Here is an 8,327-nt window from a genome sequence, read left to right as displayed (position 1 = left end):
CGAAATCGCGCTAATTTTCGCGTTCGATCTTGAGGTTTCGTTAGTCGCGATCGCGACGCGTTCACGAGCGATCCGTTGATCCGAGCCCGGCCAGGACCACGCTGGCCCCCTTCCGTTCTCCGCGTTTCGGCGAAATTTTCCGACGGGTAATAGGCTGGCTGCAAATTGCTGGAAAAATTCCAACGGCACGAACGCAATTTCGGTCCACCGTGTTCGAGAGTGTCGATCAACTTTCCGCCGGGAACACCGGCTTGTAAGTGTCGAATTATCCAGCCGGCAGAAATGGATCCTATCGGTTTGCGAACGCCATTGGAGGTTCGTTCGATCGATCCCGATAGAGAGGCGGACTTTTAATTACACGACGAGAAAAAGACTCACCCGGAGCTGGGTGTTTTCGAGGAAGAGGGTCCAAGGTAAGCAGGGATATCGGTTTAGCGTTGGGAAACAATTCATTAGCACTCGATTTGTTCATTTGCGTCTCTTCACCTCGCTCGCTGATCCTATCGATCCTCTCTTCGTATCGTCCCCATCGCCATTTCACCGGATTCTCCATTTCATTGATTTTCTCTCCACCGACCGCTGCTATTTTTCTATTTGAATTCGGATCTGTACTTTTTAATTCCGAATTGGAATTTTAATTTAAATCAAACGATTTTAACCATTGATACGCATCGCTTGTTTTTGTCTGTTTTTACATCGCTTCGCGTGGAAAAAGCGATTGTGAACGCTGGGGCTTTAATAATCGGATTAAACCACTTTAACCAACTGTCGTGAAGGTCTTTGTAGATTTGTAAGCCTTGTTTCCTTACTTCTCATTCACCCTATCGTCCATTCTTTCGGATTATATATTTATATCCGATTGCACTGTCTGGGCTAGGTGATACCTCATTTTTGCCTCTATTTTGCCTCATTTCATTTTTACATTCTTCGTTCGAGCAGTGAGAACATCTACCTATTATCCGAAATTCTTCTACCCTTTTTCCCGTCCTCGCGTTATCTTCAGGAACCCCTCGTAATCACTGTCATCTTCAGGGCACGCGCTCTTCAACGGCGTAACAACGGAAGCCCTGCCCGGATTCGTAGTTTGTTCTGCGATCGTTATGCCAGCTTGCATGGGTTGGTCGAGTAAAAGGCAAACAGGGACAGCCTAATTCGATTAGGGGTTCGCCGAAATTGCGATAAAGAAATACACGGTTCACCCTGTTCTACGAACCAATGGAAGCTTGGCAGGAATATAGACCACGTAATGGACGACGAATGACTAAACGGAAGAACAGTAACCGGTATCGATGCATAATCTCGATGACTGTCGATTGATGACTCTCCGAATCGAAGGAAGTTTTTCGTTTATTTATTAGAAATAAGGAAAGACAAAAGAAGGGACGAAACGATATTTGCACGATGTTTGCCGATTTTTCGACGCAGTCACTCGAATCTCGCCGCGATTAATGCACGCGAGATCGACTTGTCCAACTTGCACGTTCGTTGCTTCGAATCCGTAACTTTTGCCACGACAACTGCTAGTTTTATCGCTTTCAACGCGACAGTAGCTTCCACGAGAGTTATCTGTTGGGAATTATTCGAGAGGAATTAAAGCACCTCGATGTCGCGCACCATCGTTGATTAGACTTTGCGGGGGGATCGGAAAACATCGATGCGCCACATTTCACGGAGATTGCGTGTATAAAAATGAAACTAGAAATATGGAAATCTTGCGAAACGAAATAAACTGATAGAATAGACTGATATATTCAGCCGTCGCGGCATCTGGAGATAATTAGATGATTAAATCGTAAAATATTGGTGGTAAAAAATTGTGGATAATTAAGGTATCCCCAAATTCGTGTTTCGTGACATCGCGCGGCATCATTTTTCGCATCGTAATTGCCAAAGGGAAGGAAAGAAAAGAGAAGAAAGGAGTAGCGAAATTCGAGGCACTGCGTGAGGAATTTTTGGAATCAAAGTGAGATATCGAGACCGCACGGTGTGGTCTATCAAGGTCTGTTTTCGTGCCATTTAAACGTTACAAGCGATGCAATCAGGAGCATTTAAGTTGATCAGCATCGCTGGAATATCAAGTGATTCCGTCACCTTTTGTCAAACCGATACCGGTTAAATTGCAATCGCACTTGATCCCCGCTATTCTCGTGGAAATCCAATGAATTTTGGCGCTGACTCTATTTCCAGATTCACCGTGTTTTCCGTAAATCTTGGCCGAAATTTTTGCACCAAATTTTTACCGTCTATTTATTGCATTAGCGCTGTGATCTTCTCGGAAGCATTCGCTATTTCTGTCTACGATTTAACGATATTTTGATATTACTCGAAGCTTCGCGTTATTACCATTAATTTCGATGAAACTTGGAAGATGCTCTCGGAGGATCGAGATTCGAGTTTGATTGCGAATCCCTAGAATACAAATATGCCGTTTTATCCGTAATTCTAGGAAAGTATTCGCGTGATGACAGTGGATCTCGGGAAACAGTCTATCGTATATTAAACTGGCTGCATTGTCTTCTCGATGAATTTCAGCACGAAATCTTAACTTACTTCGCAAAGTGCTTTCGCAAACGTTCCACCAGAAATCCATTTTTGCTTCTTTTCTAATTTAGTGGCGATCTTCTAGCTCAGATTAACAGCGGGTATTAAGCTCATAAATAAGACCCTTACTGCGATTCACGGCACGGATATTGCATCCACGGATAAAGTTCCGGAAAATATCGACAATACGTGTTATTTCTTTCCGAAGTATCCCAATGATCCCAACGTTTGCAAATATTTTTCATCTCCCATGTACCGCCCAAAAATATTCCGAATTTGCAATATATGCCTCGAAGCAAGCCTATCCCCTTGATATCTTTCCGAATCCAATTATCCGGTGATTTGCATGCATGGAAATGCGACTTTAAGTCGGCGATTTAATTAAAATTTCATTTCGAGAGCTTAAATTTTTATGTGCCGCTTCGCTATCCGCGGTAATCTCCTTCGTCCATGTCCTTCTCCGTTATATCAGCCAGCTAAGTGCCATTCACGCTGCAACCTTATCGCAAAAGCGGGCAAAACTTCGTAGCCGAGCGTCCGACGATAAAACTAAAGCCGGCCTCCATTAGCTGGCGCTACTGCCATCTGCCGGCCGCTAGTCCCGTTACGCTTAACGCGGGAAATTCCGATCGATCCGAGACAGAGCGCTGCGTTATCACGAGTGGATAAAAACAGTCGCATCTTTTTCCACCGAAAGAACAAAATGCCAGCTACAAAACACGAATTCCGGTATCCCATCTGCCTCGCAGGCAAAGCCAGCTCTAGACGCCATCTGACACCTGTCCAGTTTAAACCAAACGATCCGAGATCTTGCGGGCTTTTTGCTCCCGACATCTACCAATCCAGATGTTTTAGCAGTCCCGTAGATTGTTTGCGATTTCTTAAACAACGCGCTAATTAGCCACGCAAATTTGCGCTCGATGCAATTTATCCGTTTGTCTCGCGGTTATTTCCTCCTACACGATACCTCACACTCGCTGCTCGACGTGTTTGCTTACCGAATCGCTATCTCATCGTGGCGTAGATTAACCCGACAGATCTACAATTTACTTGTATTTGCTCCGAGATAAATCCGTTTGTCCGGATAATCGGCTAGCCAAACGAACGAGCATCCACGAGGTGTTCCGCCATGATACGTATAGCTAATTAGCTATCGCTAATAGCTATTTATATGTAATTACCGCGAAGAACGCCTGTTTTATCATCAACGTCGTAAGGGAATGAGACAGTCGCTTTCTCCGCAGCAGTCAACGCGAATGCATTCGAACGCTTGTCAAGAATCAATGTACCTGTACCTGTACCTACATAGGGTCAAGTAGGTACGTTGGAGACTCGACGAGAGGAGGAAGCCTGCTTCTTTGACACGACCATGCCCCACTCGAGCAGAATTATAAAATCAGCGCCAAATGTTTGCACCAAATATTTGTTCGGGAACAAAATGGCGAGGGAGGAAGCGTCCTCGAGGTCACGTGGTGCACATTCCACGGATCCATATTTCAGAAGATGGCCAACTCTCGCGTATTCAAGCACGCGTTGAAGTCGAGCGGTTCCGTAAGCAGCGTTACGTAATCCAGCGTATTGCCATGATTGAAATCACGATATTGGAGCGTTGATTTAATATTTCATATTCCGTCAGCGAGTCCTTTCGAACGTTTCATTTCAACATGCTCTCCGGCCTTATTCGTGCCCTGTAATTCGAACAGCTTGCAGGATATCGAGAGCCACGTTCAACTTCGCATAATTCAGCTCCGTATCTTAAGGACGTTACGACGATTGCGGCTGTCATAGTGAACTGCTCGCGGCTCGAATGTCGCGATACGTTTCCATCGAAATTCGAAACCGTTGATTTAGCATAATCGAACACGAAGCTCGAGCAATTCCATTCACTGTTCTCGTCTAATTAGGCGAGTTCTGTTTACTCGGTAAACACTACGAATTAGTTCGTTTTTATATTGCATTTTGCAGCGTCGAAACGCGCCATTCGCGCGAGGTAATCCGAAAATCCTGTTGGAGCATCGGTCGGCTGCAATGGGGGTTCGAGCAACCGCGAAACGAGGGCCGGCTAGCAGTGTTCGGAGTGATTCAGAAATTTTAATTAAGGCCAACTATGATGGAACGTATGGACGTCTGAATATTCGCACGGTGGAGAAATTCTCCACGACCAGGGCTCGCTCGACCGCGTCAACTCTTTACCTTAAACCGTTTTAATTACGATGGGACACGAAGTGCACATGGCATTGACGTGCACCCTGAATACGCGTACGTTCACGTAGGTGAAATAAGTCTGCTTGTGGCTCCTTATTTCGTCTCGAGCCCTTCTTCCACCTCGAGTGACCCAAACCCACGAAACGCGTGATTACTGGTATCTCGGCTTTCGTAATTTTCGAGTTAAACGTGATCAGGTTGCAATGCCCGTGAATTTTTAGTCGATCCGTTTTAACCAGTAACGATATCAATTGTTGCGCAGGTGGGTAATAGAAAGGAATATCATATGCAAAATCGATGCAGTTTTATTCCGATTGGTCGTTATTTCGAGTTTTCACCACATCGAGATTCGCCCCTCTCTGCCTGTATGGAATTTGCATGGCACAGACTCATAAAGCTTTTAATCCAGCCGAGCGAGTATATGCATTGTGATTATTTATCGTACAGGCATTCGCGTGTTTCCGACCACGTTTATGGAGATTAATAAATTCTCGCCTCAAGTTTCGGGGTATTTAAACGTCCGCGAGAAACATAATTCCGGGATTAGTTAAAGGAAGGAGGAACGGCTTCCTTCGCAGTTCCAAACTCTTAGTCTTTCTAGTACCTTTCGTTACGATTTAATTGCATTGTTCGACACGAATTTTAATCTGTAGTATAAATTGGATAATTCTTATGGAGTTTACATTTCTGAAAACGAGTCCGTAATCGGAATTGCTCGATCACTTTCAGTTTCTTTTTGGGAAATTGCGAGTTTTTCGGTAAAGCAAGACATACAAGTACGGGATTTTACCGCCAAGCAGTCATTGCTTGATTGTCTAGCCTCGACAGTGCCGTAGCTACGTGGAATCCGAATAGAAATAATAGAGCTGTTATTAGTGAAGATAGAATCTTAAATTTAACAGCAGGTATTATTTACGTATAATTATATATTATTTACGTACGATTAACAAAGAAATGGTATTTATAATGTGCAACAAAACATGATTGATAATGCGAATCCTCTTAATAAATAATCTAAATATACCCGCAATGTAATCCAATGATACAACATCAAGTTCTTCAATAAGATAGACAAGGATAAAGATTCGAAAGATCAATTTGACTCAAAGCTCAGGTTAAGTTACAGGAACACAGAATCTGCGAGTAGGTCGTCTCAAATCGCGTGACGAGATAAACGAAGATGGTTCGAAAAAGACAGAGAAGTTTTGCCAGTGTACAATAACGAATTACTCAATTTCTGCGATTAATTTATGAACTTTTACAACTGCATCGCAAAACTGGAACTGCAGCAAACGTTTCTATATAATTTTTGTACATAATTTGATGCTAATTAGTTTATTATTAATTATTTAAAGGCGTGCGTGATTTGGTAACAACGACCGGCATGATTGTCGGTAAAAATATTTAATTATGAACAAAACTAGAAGTAAAATGTAAATAAAATAATATGCGTACGTGCCCCAGAGTATGATGTTTATGACGCGTGCATGAAAGTTACAAATTAATTGCACAAGAGATAGTAATTAATAATAAACTTATTGTATCTTCGCCAAGAGTTCAAGTATTCCAATTAATACTATTTCAATTAATAATTAATTAATTAAGAAGAAATTTATTTCCAAAATTATATCAGCAAGTTCGTAGAAGACGTGTCTTTACGATGCAATTATAAAAGTTGATAAATTATTCGTAGAAATTGAATAATTTGTTAATTTTTCAATGAAAATTTAAATTACATCGGTCAGAGTCATCTATGATTTTGGACTGAAGGTTTGTGTTACTGTTTCTAATATAAAATTCAAGAAATGTCAGTCAGCGCCATCTATGATTCGGGATTGGAAGTTTGTGTTACAGTTCCTAATATAAAATTCCAGAAATGACATTCAGCGCCATCTATGATTTTGGACTGGAAGCTTTCGTTACAGTCCAAAATCATAGATGGCGCTGACAGACAATTCTACAATTTTATATTAAACATACATAAGATAAGAAGAAGTCGATGCCGACCGAGTTCCCGCAAATGACGTCATTTCCAAGAATTCTGTACACAATATTCATGCAGCTTCACCGTAAAATTTTCGGCCGAATTCGCGATTTTGTATGAGGATAATATAACATGAAAGGAGGTCGATAATCTAGACAGTTCCAAGAAATGACGTCATTTCCAAGAATTCTCGGACAATACTTTTGCTACCTCGAAGAAAAATTGTTGGTCGATTTCGCGACTTTGTATCAGGAGAACATAACATTGCAGGAGTTCGTTCATCGAGACAGTTCCAAGAAATGACGTCATTTCCAGGAACTGTGGGGAAATGCTTTTGTGGCTTTGGCGAAAATTTCACGACCGATTCCGCAACTTTGTACTAGGATAACAGAACATGATAGGAGGTCGCTCGCCGAGACAGTTCCAAGAAATGACGTCATTTCCAAGAATTCCGAGGACAACACTTTTGCAGCCAACATGGACAATTCTTTTGCCGCGACTGGACAATACTTTTGCCGCCCCTGGACAATACTTTTGCCGCCTCTGGACAATACTTTAGCAGCGACTGGACAATAGTTTTGCCGCGACTGGACAATACTTTTGCCGCTTATATGGTCAATCCTATTGCAACATTTGTGGACAATACTTTTGCGGCCACGGTGAAAAAATTTTGGTCAATTTCGCGACTTTGTATCAGGAGAACATAACATTGCAGGAGTTCGTTCACCGAGACAGTTCCAAGAAATAACGTCATTTCCAGGAACTGTGGGGCAATGCTTTTGTGGCTTTGGCGAAAATTTCTCGACCGATTCGGCAACTTTGTACTAGGATAACAGAACATGATAGGAGGTTTCTCGCCGACCGATTCCAAGAAATGACGTCACTTCCTAGAATTCTATCGAGGCATATTTCGCAACGTTTGCACGAATATACATGCTACGCATAGACTACTGATTGCGGGATATTTTAATTATTTTACTTACCCTACTTACCTTATTCTCCTTACTTACCTCAATTACGTTAGTTTATTCTTCTTTCTTCTTTCTTCACATATTACTTTAGCAGATATTGCCCACTCTCAATTTTCAAAGTTCGAAGAGAACATTGAAAATTTACAAGAGATAGGAAATATCTTAAATTTTGTGCGTAACTCTTAGCTTGGTATCGTTTTCCAAAAATTATTCTTTGGAAAACGATACCAATTACCAGGTCTCACCACGTGGAGGTGGCTACGCATCGAGACCCGACATGCGCCCTAGTGGCGCAGCCTGCTGGCGCTATCTGTATCAAAGGTACCCTAATCTAACTTGAAGCGAATTAAATTAAGGTGACTCTATTGACACTTTATTTTATTTCGTGTCTTACAAAGGGGACTTCGATTCGATATACTAAAGCACTATTGTCGCAATAAAATAAGTTCCCATAAAAATAGGGAATGAAATATGAAACACGCGAGCAAGTAAGAAATCGCGACGCGCCCGAACGAGTTCGCGATTATTCGAAAGACCGACTAGCCTAGGCGATGTACTCCCGTGTACAGAGATAACTTCATACCTCGGCACCCTCCCGATCGGGCCTAGCTCAATTCCAGTCACTG

At 42.3% G+C, this 8,327-nt stretch overlaps 1 protein-coding gene across 1 annotated transcript in view; it reads left to right on the top strand.

Annotated features, from left to right (window-relative positions):
• The first annotated feature begins 349 nt into the window (after positions 1 to 349).
• Positions 350 to 8,327, top strand: part of LOC108555483 (neuropeptide CCHamide-1 receptor) — a 33,926-nt gene continuing 25,948 nt past the window's right edge. The window contains exon 1 of the mRNA XM_017911139.1: positions 350 to 413. The gene's annotated coding sequence lies outside the window, so the exon portion shown is untranslated. The remainder of the gene's footprint in view (positions 414 to 8,327) is intronic.

The sequence above is a fragment of the Eufriesea mexicana genome, unplaced genomic scaffold (genome assembly GCF_001483705.2).
Source record: "Eufriesea mexicana isolate 0111107269 unplaced genomic scaffold, ASM148370v2 scaffold124, whole genome shotgun sequence".
NCBI classification, from domain to species: Eukaryota; Metazoa; Arthropoda; class Insecta; order Hymenoptera; family Apidae; genus Eufriesea; species Eufriesea mexicana.
The sequence above is the reverse complement of the archived record's forward strand: the minus strand, read 5'-3'. Positions and strand labels throughout refer to the sequence as shown.